The sequence below is a fragment of the Pinus tabuliformis genome, chromosome X (genome assembly GCF_031772625.1).
Source record: "Pinus tabuliformis cultivar Carrire ecotype Pingquan chromosome X, CPIR1, whole genome shotgun sequence".
In the NCBI taxonomy this organism is placed as follows: domain Eukaryota; kingdom Viridiplantae; phylum Streptophyta; class Pinopsida; order Pinales; family Pinaceae; genus Pinus; species Pinus tabuliformis.
In genome coordinates, this window is record NC_142308.1 from 1235668000 (window position 1) to 1235685897 (window position 17898).

The 17898-nt window shown below is 37.1% G+C and overlaps 1 long non-coding RNA gene and 1 pseudogene across 3 annotated transcripts; both read left to right on the top strand.

Moving 5' to 3' along the window:
- The first annotated feature begins 2142 nt into the window (after window positions 1-2142).
- LOC149144415 (uncharacterized) lies at window positions 2143-2962 on the top strand. 3 transcript variants are annotated; one of them, XR_016265194.1, is made up of 3 exons: window positions 2143-2424; window positions 2525-2593; window positions 2854-2962. It is a non-coding gene; the product is annotated as an uncharacterized LOC149144415 (long non-coding RNA). The 3 variants fall into 3 exon arrangements; XR_016265193.1 differs by having other exon boundaries at window positions 2677-2956; XR_016265192.1 differs by having other exon boundaries at window positions 2145-2424; window positions 2516-2593; window positions 2677-2956.
- Window positions 2963-3740: 778 nt separating this feature from the next.
- Window positions 3741-16690, top strand: LOC149144416 (L-ascorbate oxidase-like; annotated as a pseudogene).
- The last annotated feature ends 1208 nt before the right edge of the window (window positions 16691-17898 follow it).

A 17898-nucleotide genomic window follows, 5' to 3' on the forward strand; every position in this document is an offset into this window, starting at 1 on the left:
GTCATATACATATATCTCTTGTTTATACAGATAACCGTAATTATTCTGTAGTTTGCTTTATAGCTTTACTATCTAAAACTTGCACAGTTGACCATAGCCACACTGTGTTTCCTTTACATCTAGGTAATGTATAACTTGTCAGATAATCTTTCTTGTACTATCTTTCGTTCTGTACAGCTAGTATTGTTTACATCCTGCCTGCTAACTATAGCTACAATATAACTGACAGTAACAGATACATTTACAATTTACACAGATAAACATGGAGACATAAGGGTCCATTACTTACCTGGTCTCCACTGACACGGTGAGTCTGGAACCAGTCTCCTGCCCAAATCTCTGTGTAAAGCTTGATATCCTCCCAACCGTGAGATCAGTCTCTCAAGACCTGAGTCTCCCCCCAATCTTCTGCTTACCGGATCACTATCCTCAGTAAGCGAGCCTTGTGTGCTTGACTATCTGGTCTTTACCAGACTTAGTCCATCCAGGGTCTTTTTTTTCCTTTTTCCCTCTCTGCCTGTCTCTACAGCCCAGAGTTTTTCCAACCAACCCCCCTTTTCCCTGGAAACCCTTTCCAGTTAGGGAAGGTGGTTATTTCTAGTTTCATTAACTAACTTTTCTTTTTCCAGTTCCCTTTTGGGAATTCAGATATCTTTATGATTAATTCCTTTAATCATTAATTTAGTGCACATGTCACATCAATAGAATATCTTTAAAAGAAAATAAATTCCTCAATATTATTTAAATTCAGTTTTCTATGCTGTAGTAACTTTCAAATAATTACATTTTTACGGGGTCATCACAATCCAGTATCAAACTTTGAGCAACTAATCACATTATTCTGTACTCTGCACCTAATACCAAATCGGTCCTTATAATAGTTGTCCATTATCTATCAGTGTTGCATTATTTTCGTGTAGTTTTTCTAGTGGAATGGAATATGATAACATTTCTTTGTAAGTATACCGTAAAACATGCAAGTTACATGTAACTTACAGAAGACATAATAGAAGTCAGGTTGGGGTGAAGTAGTCTATACTATTTAAATTAATTATAATTTTTTTGATTCTTTTAAAATTTTAAAGCTTAAAAATTATTTATTTGAAAAAATATATTTATAATTTTTTTGTTGATTGATTTACTGATTTGAATTTTTAAAAGTTGTGTAATAATGATGGTCTTGTATTTGTATGATATAAGGTAATTTTGACTTCTATCATTATATTTTATTTTAGATATTTCAAGGGATTTTAACATAAAACTTTGTACTCACATTTACTTTATATTTTCAATGGGCTTACCAAGTAAACTCTCTAAACATGCTATAAATTAACTTTTGTTTACTTTAAAGTGTGAATAATGTGGGAAAATTTATATATTTTTACTTTTATTTAAATTTTTTAAAACATACCAAAAAATTTACTTTCTTTGATAATTAAATTAACTCATCTATATAAATTAAATGACTTATAAATGTACATAATGATGAAAACACCTACTTCATGCTTTAGTGTACATTCTCAAGATTAAAAACAATATAAAAATTAATTACATTATAACTTTAAATTATTATTATCTTACTAATTATAAATAAAAGTTATATATATATATATATATATATATATATATATATATATCTTAACCATGAATATGTATGCTCACATTATGTCACACACCCATTATTACATATACAAATTTTTTTTAAATATATATATACATGTCAACCCTTTTAACTTAAGGCTCACCCTATGATGATTCAGCCTTATTTACGCACCTTACACTTTATAACTATAAATTACAGGTATATCATACACCTATATAACCTTGGCATGCGTTAGTTGGAATAAATTAAACAATAAACAGTTGGCATGCATTAATTAAAGTTATATAAACCCATATCCATGTATATCGTGGCTGAGTTCTATGCTATGGATCTCTGTTGTATTCACCACGCGGCATCACAACTATTAGCACTATGGTTTAAGTTTATGCACTGTACATATTAGCACCTACCATAGATATTTCAAGGCACTGTATTAATGGGCATGGGCTTTTATGGTTCCGCCGCAGTACTCATCCGGTGACAGCTCATACTTGCCTTTACTATGGTCCGTCCTTCCGGGGCAGGTGGCATGGCCGGGTTTCTCCAGCCATGTGACACCTTGGTAATACCAATTTCGGTCTCACAGCCAGCGACTCCCGCCATACTTCAACGGCCCGGATCTCTTCCAGAGATCGGAGGGCTGGAAATCTTTCAGGGTTTATCGGTGTTATTTAAGCGTCTCTTTATCATGTTAGAGTTATTTGGAGTCTGCGGCCTTTGCGGACTGGTTCAATGTCCCTTTCCGAGCTCGACTTCATCAAACTCATTCCTTCAACCTGCAATGCTCCGGGCTGCATACCGCTCATAAACACTCCTTACAGGTTTAAACAATGTTCTCTCAGTCTTGTATATGTTTTACGGCTCAGTCATCACTGGATTATCACTTACAGTTTTTACATTTCCTCTACCAAGTTTGTGCAGTCGCTCTTGCTGTGCTTCGGCCGAATCCCATGGTGACTGGCTCTGCAAACAATCCTCCATCGACTCCAGGTATGATTCTCGGCATTCGAAGCATATTTACTAGGAGTGGTTAATGGATACAGTTATGAATTACCCCGTATGGTCTGATGCAGATCTCTGTTTTCAATATGGTCTTCTTATTTCGCTACCGGGTATTCTCTGTGGAGAACCCTTACAGTTATCTCGATGCGTAGATAGGTTATGACTGTGCTGTCCGGTCATATGTTATTGATTGCAGAGAGGTTCTGGGTTTATTATACCAGTCACATTTTCTTTCACTTGGATTACAGAACCGTCTAGCGGCAAACTTGGTTTATTCGATGTGGTTGCATGGTTTCAGATCTGGCCTTCACGCGCAGATATAGACCTGAGTATATTGGGCTTGTTCCCTTGTTCAAATGTCCAATGTTCATGAACAGAGACTTAGGGTTTATATTTTGTACCGGTTTTTATCTATTTCCAAACGGCTTTCGCCTCGGCTTTGTCAAGCTATAATGATAATCTTTGGTATAATCTCTGCATTTCTAAATACTTTTGTTTCACCAGTCGATTAATACAACTTGGGCGAATGATTAATTGTTGGACAAATAACCCCTTTTCCTTGTGGAAAGGGCTACCCGTCATGCACGATTTCTGTTCTTTCGCACAGTCTTTCTGATTATTATGATTATCCGCCGTTTCAGTTTGCATGCACAGGCTCGCTGTTTTAATAGAGTTATATTTCATTTTTTTATTCGCATGCACAGGTTTTTCCTGAATTAATAAGGTTATGATTCATTACCAGTTACATGCTCCCGTCTCGGGTTGAAATAAATGTCTTCCATTCTGTAGCTATAATACGTCGAACCTTGGTTATTCATATCTGTTATTGTTCTTGTCACTATATTACACAGAACGTAGAAATATATTCTTTCTGTACTCAGATATAGTTCTGTAACACAGATTTGTTTTTGAGTTTATACCACAAGCACTGAGACTCGATGGCATCTCTTTAATGTATTGTATGGTTCTTTATTCCACCGTCCACCCACGCTCTCTGTGCAGAGCCATTTGTTGGACACACACGTTTTTTTTAATAACCTAAGTTATCTATTGGCTCACCATTTCTCCGTGGCGGAGTTACTACCGCCTACAGTCGGTGTCTTCTTCTACCGCAGAGGTTTATACCCTCATTCGAATGCCGTTCCACAACATTCACTTCAGTCCACAGGTTATAGAGTTTACTATTGTTTAACTGCTTCAATGTCTAATAGTTTTGATTAATAACCCTTTGCTAATAGGGTTAGGTCGAGACTGCTACCCAGTAACCAGTCCTTGAGTAAGACTTCTTTATACCCATATATAACCTTGTTTCAACATTTCCGTACTGTTATTTCTGTCTGAGTACTAACTCAGACCGGGTCCATTAACTGACGGTTTTTAAGTTTTCCAAATGCACATTATGCTATCCATCACAACAGTATTTAGGAAACAAACAGTCTTTCCTAATTAAATTACTGTAATTTCCATGCACATTACTTTATTATATCAGGAACTACTAGTTTCGGACCGTACCTGATTATTCCGTTATCGATGTCCTTACTTGCAGAAGTCACCTGCAATAGTTTTGCTCTTATCCTCCCAACCTTGAGATCCACTTCACACTGGATTCTCCCCCCGAGCAGTCTTGCAGGCCTACAGCCCTCAACAAGACACATGCACTCCTGTGCTGGGTTATCTGGTCTCTACCAGACTTAACCTCTTTCTCAGGTTATCTGGTCTCTACCAGACTTAACCTCCTTTCTGCCTCTGTTCTCTCATGGAATTTCTCTCTCTCTGTTTCTTTCTTCAGTTCTCTCCCCCCCCAGTTAGGGTGCTCGCTGATCCCTTTAACCAATGCCAAGAATTAGTTGTAACTGAAATGTAATTTAAATTTACTTTTACGCAGGTTTGAATAACTGATTGGTAATTTAAAATTACTTTACGTGGGGTAAATCACAATAGGTATATTACACATTATTATAGAAATTCTTAATCTATAATTAAATTTTGTTACAATATCATGGTTTGCTAATATCATGTGCCTCAAAAAATTATAACTTATGTTTATATAACATGTTTTTTAATTAATTAATATAATTAAAAGACCTAAAAAACATACTTATCTAATAGATAAATTTCAAACTTTTGATATATAAAAATTGCTAAAAAATACTCTAAAATATTTCATAAACGCTAAAGCCATACTACCACCTAATAACATTTTATAATAAAATTAATATTTTAGAAATCTTATTCCAAAATAAACATATCTATTTATATAATTAAAAGATACATTTTTTTTAAATATCAAAATTTTATAGTTTTTTAACTTTGAAAGTTTTCTTTTATACATTAATCTACCAATAAAATAAACTCCAACTTTTCCTTATTTACTTATTAATCTACATAGATTATACTTTCCATATCTATTTATATAACTTTGAATTCCATATAAATTTTTCCTTGAGATATAAAGCTCCACCTTAACTTATTATTAACAACTCTTTCTTCCTCACATACCCCAACAAATCTGCATAAATATTTCTTCCTTGATTCCTCTGGTATATATTTCTTCCTTGATTCCTCTTGTATAGTACGCTTCCTTGAATTGACATCATTTACAGACTCAACATCATTTACAGACTCTTATTAGGGTAAACATTTCTTCCGTGACACCTCTTTTACCCTACTCTTCCTTTAAGGACTTAATGTGTATTTTAAAAACATTATTAGTAGTTATTATTATTATTATTATTAATACACATTCTTCTTTACTTTATTTAGGACTTAATATGTATTTTACAAATCTTATTAGTTATTATTATTAATACACATTCTTTACTTTGATTATAAAGTTTTATTTTTTTATTTTTCAAATTTATAATATAAATTTTTAAAAATATATACATATATTTTTATTATAATATTTTTTTTAATGGTAAAGGAATTGATTTATTAATATTTTGATTTTTGTTAAAAATAAAAAGATTTCTTATTTTATATAATTAATATTTATAAAAGATAACTTAATTAAATCATAAAATTCAAAATTCAAAAGTCAACCAAATAAATTAAATGTAAAAAATATATTTAATTTCTGATTAACAAATAAAAAAATATTTCAAATAATAAATATAAATATTAAATTAAATTTATTTAATTAAAAATATTATTTATAAAAAAATATAGATAATAACATATGTAATGAGTATTTTACACTAATTATGAGGAAAAAATACATGTAGTAAGTATTTTACATTAATATTATTAAAATTACAAAAAAAAACATAATAAATTTAAATATTATTCACAATACATTTAAATATTTCTAAAAAATTTTATATTGCATTTTATAATTATATGATTTACCATTCCAATAATAAACAAGTTCACAATAAACCTATTTATATATTTTGAATATTATTTATCATCCCTATAAATTAATATTTGTAATAGATTCGTTAATAAACAAGTTCACAATAAACCTATTTATATATTTTGAATATTATTTATCATCCCTATAAATTAATATTTTTAATACATTCGTTAACAAAATATTTACAGATACTTATTAAAGTATAATGAATATTTTGTTTATAAATCAAAATACACTTCATAATTTTATAAATCTTTTGATATTGACATTACAGATTTCAAATTCAGTTTATAAATACTTTATACATTAAAATATAAAATTATATACATAGTATTATCTAACATAAAATTCACAAACAATATTTTATTTTATTTTTTAAATATAATATATTCTTATTAATATCAATTCTATATTTACTTTAAAAATTTACATTTAAAATAGGGGTTATTCTAATGTCATAACAATTTTGACATAATACAGGTCATCAAAATTTTGACCTTCTCGTATGATAACTTCAAAACAACCATCGAGTCATTTTCAAATAACTACATTTAAGGGGGGTTATTCTAATGTCATAACAATTTTTGACATAATATATATGTCATCAAAATTTTGACCTTCTAGTATGATAACTTCAAAACAACCATCAAGTCATTTTCAAACTTTTCTAGAAGGGTTTTGATCAGATTGCAAGCGCCATTGCCGTGGGCACCTGCCGATCATCTATCTGCAGCTTGTTGTTGATCTTGGTTTTATTAGCCCTTGTGCAAACTGCATTTAGCAGGAGTACGCATTATAAATGGCAAGTGAATTACTTGTTGTGGTCTCCAGACTGTGTAGAAAGTGTTTTGATAGACATCAATGAGGGGTTTCCGGGACCTACTATTCAGGCCGAAGCGGGAGACAACATTGTGGTGGAGTTGGAGAATAAACTTCCCACTGAAGGAGTAGTCATACACTGGCATGGCATCCGACAGGTGCTCATTCTTCTTTTTCTAGTACAGGGGACTAATCCTCGTATGAAATGCAAGTATTCTAAATTGCTTTTATCTTGGCAGCGAGGAACGCCTTGGTCAGACAGGACCGCCTCAGTCACGCAATGTGCTATCAACCCTGGGGAGACTTACGTTTACAGATTCGTGGTGGACAAGGTATGATCAAATTGATTGACTGGTCATTTTTCAAGTGAAAAAACACATTTTCTTTTCGAAGTCTATATTCGATTCTAATTTTAAATGTGCATGAATTAGAATGTGATCATAATTTTTCAAAGAAAATTTCTTCAGTAGTGTAATAAAGTATAACAATTTATATGGAATTAATCGGAGCAGCCTGGTACATATTTCTACCATGCGCACCACGGAATGCAACGGTCTGCCGGTCTGTATGGGCTTCTGATAGTGGACGTTGGGAAGGGCAAAAAGGAGCTGCTTCCGTACGATGGAGAGTTGAATATAATTGTTAGCGACTGGTGGCACAAGAGCATCTACGAGCAAATGACAGGCCTCCATTCGAAACCTTTTCGATGGATCGGGGAGCCTCAGGTAACGCAGTCATGCATATTCGTTGTGGTTATTTTCATAACTTCAACAGGAACAAGCACAATCATAACACAAGTGTGATTGTTATGAGTGCGTCAATATTATCTTTTTATAAAAATGTCTTCTGATAATTTTCGTGATAATGATAATTTTATAAATTTACTAGATGAAAAAATAAATATAGATTTAAAGATGTAAGGAACAAGCATATATTTCAAAAAATTTTATTATAAAAGACAATTTAAATTAAAAGTAAATAATTTAAAAGAAAATATTTATCAATATAGCTAACATTTATTTATTATATTATTTTATTAAATCAAAATTTAAAAATATATTTATAACTTATAAAAAAATATAATTAATTAAATTATTATAAATCTTTAAATAATTTTGTTTATAGATTTTTAGATTGACCGTGAATGTGTATATCGTTAAAATCTTCACCAATTCAAATTCCTCATAAATTTTACTTACCCAAAAAAATATTTAATTCTTTAGTCAAATAAATGTTTTTATAATTCTACATTATAATAAGATAAACACCCTTCTATCCATATTAAAATCCTATAAAAAATAAATATATTAATAATATATATAAAAAATAGAATTAACACTTTTTTATCCATATTCAAATTTTATAAATTCCTTTTCATTTATATTCAAATCCTATAAAGAAACCCTATAAAGGTGAATATATTAATAATTACATATAATAAATGAATGGGTTTAACTCTCATTTATTCATACTCAAATATTGTCAAAAATACTATAAAGACCTTACTACATAGTCTCTCTAAAATATTTGTATAAGCTAAACAAAAATATTTTTATATATCTATCATTTTATATATTTTATTTTTAAGTTTTATAAGATAATATATTATATTATATATTTTATTTAATATTTTTATTTATTAAATAAATATAAATATTTATTTTATTTTTCTTCCTATTTTATAATTTTAATTTTAATTAATATATTTTTATACATAAATATTTTTATGTAAATATGAATTATTAATTAAATTATTTTCATATTGATAAAATCTCATTTTCTCATTAAAATTTTACTATAAATTTTTTGTTATTTGTTAAATAATTTATAAAAAAATTTCAATTTTTGAATTTTTTTAATGCACTTCATTCTATTATAATATCAAATTCTTATCTAAAATTTACCGTCTTCGTGTAATTCAAATATTTATTTTTATTTATATATTTACTTTTTATTTTTTGTCATGTTATATAGTTTATTTTTAGTACTTTTAAACTACCTATAAATACTTTTTCTTTATCTAATAATTTATCTTCTTCAATACATTTGATTTTAGTAATTTTAGTAGTTTATCATCATTTATGTAAAATTTTCTATCATTTTCTAATTCATAAATCTCTTTTTATTATATAATTTATTTTGAATATAAATATAATAAATAATATGGGGTTCTTTACTATATTTACATCTTGATAATGAAATATATTTTTACATAGATGAAAATGTATCTATGTTTTTGTTTTAATTAAATCTATGGCATCATTTCAAACCTCATTTAAATTAAATTCAACATCCCTAATACTTCAAACATGAAATCCATATCAATTTATCCTCATAAAATATGATATATTCTATTTTAATTTTTTTTTTTTTATATTAAATAATATAGAATTTATTTGAACCATAAATGATTTTTTTTTTTTTTTATATTAAATAATATAGAATTTATTTGAACCATAAAATATCTTTATGTCTATATTTTCTATAGCTTGAGCAGTAACGATTTGAACTTTGGATCTCATTAAAAATTTTAATAACCTAATTCTATTTTTTTTTTAATTACAAAATGCATATATCATTTAAATTATTCAGATTTTCTTATACTTCTTTCGTAAAGGTCAAAACTATAACAATAATTTTGATTATTGTATTGTTAATATATATGAATGGAATAGATCCAATTATTACAATAATATTTATACTTAGTTTATCATTATAACTATTCATATATTTTTTATTATACTTAATTTATCATTATAACTAATCATATAATTTTTTTTAAATAAATTTTATTTGTTTTATATTTTTAAAATAAATTATTAAATACCCCTTTTACACTAAATATAACTAGATAATTACCTTTAACAAATATACTTAGCTTATTCTTCAGGTTACGATACAACACTATTTCTTTTTGGGCTAGTAGTACATTACATCTTAGATATGTTTATATTGTTTTAACCAGAAAGGATTTAAGTTCACCTCGCTCACATGGCCTCACCTGTAACGCCCTGCGGTTGATACCAATCGGGCGTGTGCTCCACCCACTCCACGAAAGCAACTAAGGCATAAAACAGTACGTGGAGCGACCAAGGATGAGGCGCTATGTTGATATGCACGGGCAGAATGGCGTTCCACACTTATATGGCGAGTTGGAGGAGCTTGTTCACAGGCCGACCGTGGAGGCGTTGAGAAAACAAGGGAGAATTATGGGGCGGTCCCGCACCATGTGCGGGCCGACCAAACAAAGGCGCTCGAATTGTTTGAAAACACGCAGTTGGTGGATCGAACGGAGGGTCGGCGAAGCACTTGACCTCTCCACACATTGGCTATAAACAAGCAGATGAGGATGGCATTCTGGACATCGCTCATCAGTCTTCAAGCACTAAAACAAGAGGTGCAAGCAAGTGAAAGGGCCACAGCAAGGCACAAGTTATGTGCCCGCTTGCCGGCGGTGTACATAGGTCGCATGAAAATTGTGAAGGTAGTTGAAGGCACGAGTGGAGGGCGTTCTAAGGCGCCCGCCCGCCGGAACGTGGAAGCAAGTTTTCGGTTGTGTTGGGCGTGGGTTGTGCATGGGCGTGCCCGTCCATTTGGGCAAAGAAAACTTCTGTTGTAATTTGGGTAAGTCGTGGTGAGACCACCGTGCGCTCTTGCATAGGTGGGAGCCCGACTTGGGTATAACGCTGGTGGAGCTAAGCTCCCGGTCATTGTAAAAAAACTCTTCATATATAATAAAAGTATTCTCTTGCATATGAATGTGTTCATGCTGCTGTTGTATGATGTTCTTATATTAATGGTTTCCGCACATTAATATATATTCATGTTTAATGATGAATGTTGAGGCGTAGTTCGTAAAGTAATGTAACAATGGTAAATGTTAATTACTTAGGCAGTGCCACACCCGACCAATTTAACGAAAAAAGAATTAGGGGCGTGACAGGTGGTATTAGAGCAGGTTCACGACGAGTGAAGTCAGTGTACGATGAAGATGATACACACCTGCACTTCGTGACAGGTGGTATCAGAGCAAGCTCACAGGTGGTGAAGTCGTTGCTTGATGAACGCAGAGAACAGACCTGTATGCAGGGAAAAGTTATGGAGAAATCATGGATTAATAGTCTGGGTTTCGTGGACTTGATGGTTCATGGCAAGACCATTCAAGCTCTGGTGGACACGGGGGCCACTCATAACTTCATGATGACACTGTTAGCAAAAGAGGTTGCACTGATGATCTTCCCTTCAAATGTGGAAGTCAAGGCAGTGAACTCTAGAGCTAAAGTGGCGGGTTTAGCACACGAAGTGCCTGTGCAGATAAAAGACTGGAAGGGTCAGTTGGACTTCACAGTGATGGAGATGAACAACTTCAATATGATAGTCGGACAAGATTTCTTAAAGGGAAACAGGGCTATTGTTGTCCCCTTCTGTGATGAGGTGGTGTTGGTTGGACAGTCACAAACTTGAACTTTGCCCACTGATAGGCAAAGGAGAGAAGTCAAGGTGTAGCATGTTTCTGCACTAAGTTTGGAGAAGGCTATGAAGGAGCTAGATATGGAGACATATGCGGTGATGTTCAAGGGAGTCGAAGGTGATGGAGTGGGGACGCCTGTTCCAGCCGAGATTTCTGAGGTGCTGACCAAATATGCGGATTTGATGCCTAATGAGCTACCAAAGAAGCTTCCACCAAGGCGTGCAGTGGACCATAGCATTGAGCTTGAGCCAGGAAAGAAACCCCCGGCTAAAGCACCTTATCGGTTGTCAGGACCTGAGTTGGAGGAATTGAAATGACAGCTAAAGGAGTTAGTTGATGCAGGTTTCATCAGACCTTCAAGGTACCCTTATGGAGCTCCGTATTGTTCCAGCGGAAGAAGGATTAGAATGAGCTATGAATGTGCTGTGATTACCATGCATTGAACAAGCATACGGTAAGCAACATGTATCCTTTGCCATTAGCTGCTGATTGCTTTGAAAAGCTTGTGAAAGCCCAAGTGTTTTCCAAGCTGGACTTGAGGCATGGGTATTATCAAGTGCAGATAGCTGAAGGAGATGAGAAGAAGACCACGATATTAACAGGGTATGGTAGCTTTGAGTTCCTTGTTATGCCATTCGGGTTGTGTAATGCTCCTGCTACGTTTTGCACTTTGATGAATGATGTCCTACGACCATACTTGGATTCGTTCGTAGTAGTGTACTTGGATGATATAGTGGTGTTCAATGACAACATGGAGGATCATAAGAAGCACTTGGCAATGGTGTTCGAGGCACTGAGGGAAAATCAGTTGTTCTTGAAGAAGTCTAAGTGTGTGTTCGCTCAGACCGAGATTCCATTCCTTGGGCATATTGTTGGTCAAGGGTACATATGGATGGAGCTGAGCAGAGTGAAGGCAATTGAGGACTGGGTTGAATCAAAGAATGTCCATGAGATGAGGGTGTTTTTGGGCATGACCAACTACCAACGGAAGTTTGTAGAGGGGTACTCCAAGGTAACATCATCACTAACAGACCTATTGAAGAAAGACAAGAGGTGGAGTTGGACGGATAAATGTCAAAAGGCATTTGATGACTTGAAGAAGAGGATGGTTACAGCACCGATACTGAAGTTGCCTGACTTCGAGAGACCATTTGAGGTACACACAGATGCTTCAGATTTTTCCATAGGAGGGGTTCTTATGCAGGATGGGCATTCGGTGGCGTACGAGAGTCGGAAGTTGCAGGATAGAGAACGGAGGTATCTGGTCCATGAGAAGGAGATGACTGTGATCATTCACTGTCTTCATGTGTGGAGGCATTACCTGATTGGGAAGCCGTTTGTTGTCAAGACTGACAATGTTGCAGCAAGTTATTTTTCATCACAACGAAAGCTTTCTGCGAAGCAAGTTTGTTGGCTAGACTTCTTGGCAGAACTCAACATGACTATTGAGTATAGACCAGGAAGACACAATGCGGTAGCAGATGCCCTTAGCAGGAAGGGACAACTTGCGGCATTGGAAGGGGAAGACCGGGTAGCTAGGAGTAGGAGTCGAGTTCAGATGTCAGAAGAGATGCAGAATAAGCTCAAGGAAAGTGTTGAAACTGATACTTTGGCGTAGAATATAGTGAAGAAGACAAAGGAGGGGAAGACACGAAAGTTCTTTCTACGAGAAGGGTTCTTGTTCTTTGGAAACCACCTCTATGTTCCAAAGTCATCTGGGCTCAGGAGGCACCTTTTGAAGGAGTGCCACGACTCACCATGGGCTGGCAACCCAGGGATGCGTCATTCTTTGGCATTGTTGGAGAGAGGAATCTTTTGGGAGAAGATGCGAGAGGATGTAGAGGAGTATGTACATACGTGCATCATTTGTCAGTAGGACAAATCGGATACTCAGAGGCAAGGAGGACTGTTGCAGCCTTTACCGATTCCTAAGAGACCATGGATGAGTGTCTCGATGGACTTCATCACTCAGTTGCCACAGGTTCAAGGGTATAATGGGATAATGGTCGTGGTTGATCGTTTTTCCAAGTATGCTGTCTCTGTTCCAACAAAGAGACCATGTGGAGCCAAGCGGACTGCGGAGTTGTTCTTTAAGAACATACTGAAGTATTGGGGGATGCCATTGAGCATCGTGTCAGATAGAGATCCACGTTTTACAGGCAAATTTTAGACCACATTGTTCAAGTTAGTCGGGACAGAGTTGTTGATGAGTTCAAGTTACCATCCACAGATAGATGGGCAGACCGAGAGGATCAACGCATTGCTAGAGGACTACTTGTGACATTATGTGACGGCTGATCAGAAGAATTGGCCTGAACTCTTAGATATTGCTCAGTTCAGCTACAATATTCAAAAAAATTCTGCAACGCAGTATAGTCCATTTGAGTTGGAGAATGGGCAGATTCCGGTTGCACCGCATACCGTAGTGACAGGAGGGTTTTTGAGGAGTCCTCATGCGAAGAAGTTCATGAAGGCTTGGGATGAGACCTTGGAGTTGGCATGGTTGCGCTTGCACGAAGCTGCAAGGAGAATGAAGAAATGGGTTGATCGAGGAAGACGAGATGTGCACTTCAGTGTGGGAAATATGGTGTTTCTTAGGATTACCAGGGAGCAGTTTTAGCCAGCCAAGGGGACTGCAAGCAAACTGACATGGAAGTATGAGGGACCATTCCGAGTAAAGAAGAGAGTGGGGGAAGTTGCTTATGAGCTGGAGCTTTCGCACCATATGCACATGAAGCATCCGGTTTTTCACATGAGTCAGTTGAAGAGATGCAGACTTGATGCTGATCATCCAGAGAGAGCTGAACCGCCAAGAGGACCAGCCGGGATTGTGGACAAGACAGGACTAGAGTTGGAGAATATTTTGAGCTTCAGAACTACAGGGAATGGTTGCCACATGAAGTGGGAATTTCTTGTCAAATGGAAGAATGCACCGGAGGAAGAAAGCTGGGAATCGGAGGACTCACTTTGGAGATGGAAGTCGGGATTGTCGAGGGCGATAATGATTTCGAGTGGGGGAGGATGTAATGCCCTGTGGTTGATACCAACCGAGCGCGCGCTCCACCCACTCCATGAAAGCAACTAAGTTATAAAACAGTATGCAGAGCGACCAAGGATGAGGTGCTATGTTCATATGCGCGGGTAGAATGGCGTTCCACACTTATATGGCGAGTTGGAGGAGCTTGTTCATAGGCCAACCGTGGAGGCGTTGAGCAAACAAGGGAGAATTGTGGGGTGGTCCTGCGCCATGGGCGGGCCGACCCAACAAAGGTGCTTGCATCATTTGAAAACGTGCGGTTGGTGGATCGAACGAAGGGTCGGCCAAGCACTTGACCTCTCCACACATTGGCATATAAACAAGCGGATGAGGATGGCATTTTGGACATCGCTCATCAGTCTTCAAGTGCTAAAACAAGAGGTGTGAGCAAGTGAAAGGGCCACAGTAAGGTGCAGGTTATGCGCCCGCTTGTCGGGCGGTGTACACAGGTCGCACGAGAATTGTGAAGGCGGTTGAAGGTGCAGGTGGAGGGCATTCTAAGGCGCCTACCCGCCGGAACGTGGAAGTAAGTTTTGGGTTGTTTTGGGCGTGGGTTGTACATGGGTGCGCCCGCCCGTTTGGGCAAAGAAAACTTGTGTTGTAATTTGGGTAAGTCGTGGTGAGACCACCGTGCGCTCTTGCATGGGTGGGCGCCCGACTTGGGTATAACGCCGATGGAGCTAAGCTCCCGATCATTGTACAAAAATTCTTCATATATAATAAAAGAATTCTCTTGCATATGAATGTGTTCATGCTGTTGTTCTATGATGTTCTTATATTAATGGTTTCCACACATTAATATGTTATTTATGTTTAATAATGAATGTTGAGGCGTAGTTCGTAAAGTAATGTAACAATGGTAAATGTTAATTACTTAGGCGGTGGCGCACCCGGCCAATTTAACGAAAAAAGAATTGGGGGCGTGACATCACCTGTGCTTACGATACATCATTGTTAAAGGACTAGATCTTATCACATACACTTCATTTTTTATTTCAAACCAAAGGAAATATAATAAACCAGTGGTGACATCCTTCCCTATTTATCTTTCACCCTCTCCTTTCTACTATTAAATGATCAAAAGAATCAATTGGCATTGAGAAACTGTTAGAACAATCTACCCATTGATCTTACGTTAAATAATTGGTGGTGTACACAGTCCTTGCTAATCGGAGGGCGCGGACAGTACAATTGCTCGCTGGTGTGGACTCAAGCCAGAACTAGTACCGCAAATTGTAACAACACAAATAACCAGTGCGAGCCGTTTGTTCTCTCGGTGGAAGTGGGGACGACATATCGTGTGTGCATTGCCAGCGCCACGGCTTTGTCGTCTCTCAATTTCATTATAGAGGTATCTATATATTATTATTGAACCCCCCTTTGCAAAGAAGAAAATATGAAACCGATATTCAAATTGAATGTGATTTCTCTTCTATGGTGCAGGGACACAATATGTTGTTAGTGGAAGCAGGCGGAAACTACATCGAACCCCTTAGGTTGGAGGACATGGACATATATTCAAGGCAGAAATATTCTTTTCTCGTTAAGGCAGACCAGGATTCGTCCAAGAACTACTGGGCAGCCGTGAACGTGAGACGACGACGTCCCAACACACTGCCGGGTTTGGCCATTTTCAACTACATCCCCAATCAGTCTACAACTTGGTCCTTCACTGCCCCACCCGCGAGTTCGTCATGGAATGACTTCGCATATAGTAAGGCCTTTGCAAACAAAATCATGGCCTGAGACGGTTTCAGCCCCCGCATTCCGCTCAAATCTGACTGCACGATTGTGCTTTTGAATACCCAGAACTACATCGATGGCTACACCAAATGGGCAATCAACAATGTTTCTCTTGTCCTGCCCGTGACTCCATACTTGGCGGCCTTGAAATACAGGTTGAGCAATGCCTTCGACCATTGAGCAGCCCCGGAAACATATACTTCTAACAGCTATGACATTATGAGACCCCCATCAAATCCCAACGCAGTCACAGGGAACTTTGTCTACTCCCTTAATTTCAATGCCACCGTCGATGTTGTTCTGCAGAACACTAACATGTTGACGCCTAATAGCAGTGACATACATCCATGGCACCTCCATGGCCACGATTTCTGGGTGCTCGCCTATGGCGATGGAGCTTTCAATCCAAGCCAAGACGTTGGCAAGTTCAATCTCCATAATCCGCCCTTGCAAAACACGGTTTTTGTGTTCCCATACGGGTGGACGGCCATCAAATTCATGGCGGACAATGCAGGAGCATGGGCATTCCACTGCCACATAGAGCCTCATTTGCACATGGGCATGGGAGTCATGTTCGCAGAGGGAATTGAGATGCTCGGGAAGCTTCCAAGATTTGGACTCGGATGTGGAGTGTCACGCCCCCAATTCTTTTTTCCTTAAATTGGCCAGGTGCGGCACTGCCTAAGTAACCAACATCCTCCATTGTTAGCTTACTTTGCGAGCTACACCTTAAACATTCATCATAAACATGAGTTATTATATTAATGTGCGGAAACCATTAATAACAACATGATAGAAAAAAGGCTTGAACACAATCATATGCAAGATAAATATTTTATTATATATGAGAGATTTTGTACAATGACCGGGAGCTTGGCTCAACCGGTGTTTCACCCAAGTTGGGTGCCCACCCGTGCAAGAGCGCATGGTGGTCTTGCCTCAACTCCAAAACACAACACAACATACAACGGAGTTCGTTGTCGAACAGGCGGGCGTGCCTGTGCACGACCCATGCCCAACACAATCCAAACCCGCGTATACACTTCGGCGGGCGAGCGCCCTTGCACGCCCACCACCTGCACCTCCAACCATCGTGCGAAGCCTAAAAATCGTGCCCGGCACCTGGGCGCATCTCTTGCACCTTTGCTATGGCTATTCCCCTATTGGCACTTCTCCTTGTTGAAGATCGAAGCGATGATCGATGGCCGAATGCTCCAACTTCATCGCATGTTTATACCCTTCGTCGTGTGGTGGTCACACCCATGGCCAACCCCTCCACATTCCTCAACTGACGCCCCTTCAATCGTTTTGTGATGCCTTCGTGTGGTCGGCCCGCCCATGGTGCGGGACCGCCCCACCAATTCACCCTTCGTTCTCTCGGTCGGCTTGTCTAGACGAGCTCCCACAACTTGCCATATAAGTGGGGAACGCCATTCTGCCCGCGCATATTAACATAGCGCCTCATCCTTGGTCGTTCCACGCATATTTGTAACTTAGTTAATTTGCGGAGTAGGAGGAGCACGCGCCAGTCGCCTGATGATCGCAGGGCGTCACATCCTCCCCCACTCGAAAGCATTGTCGCCCTTGACAATGCTGACTACCTAAGTATCTTCCGTTCATACTTCGCAATCTTCTTCTTCCATCTCCAAAGTGAGTCCTCCGATTCCCAGCTCTCCTCTTCCAGTGCATTCTTCCATCTGACAAGATACTCCTGTTTCATGTGGCAACCAATCCCTGTAGTTCTGTAGCTCAAAATCTTATCCAACTCCAGTCCTGGCTTGTCCACAATCCTGGCTGGTCCTCTCGACAGTTCAGCTCTCTCTGGATAATCAGCATCAAGCCTACATCTCTTCAACTGACTCGTGAAA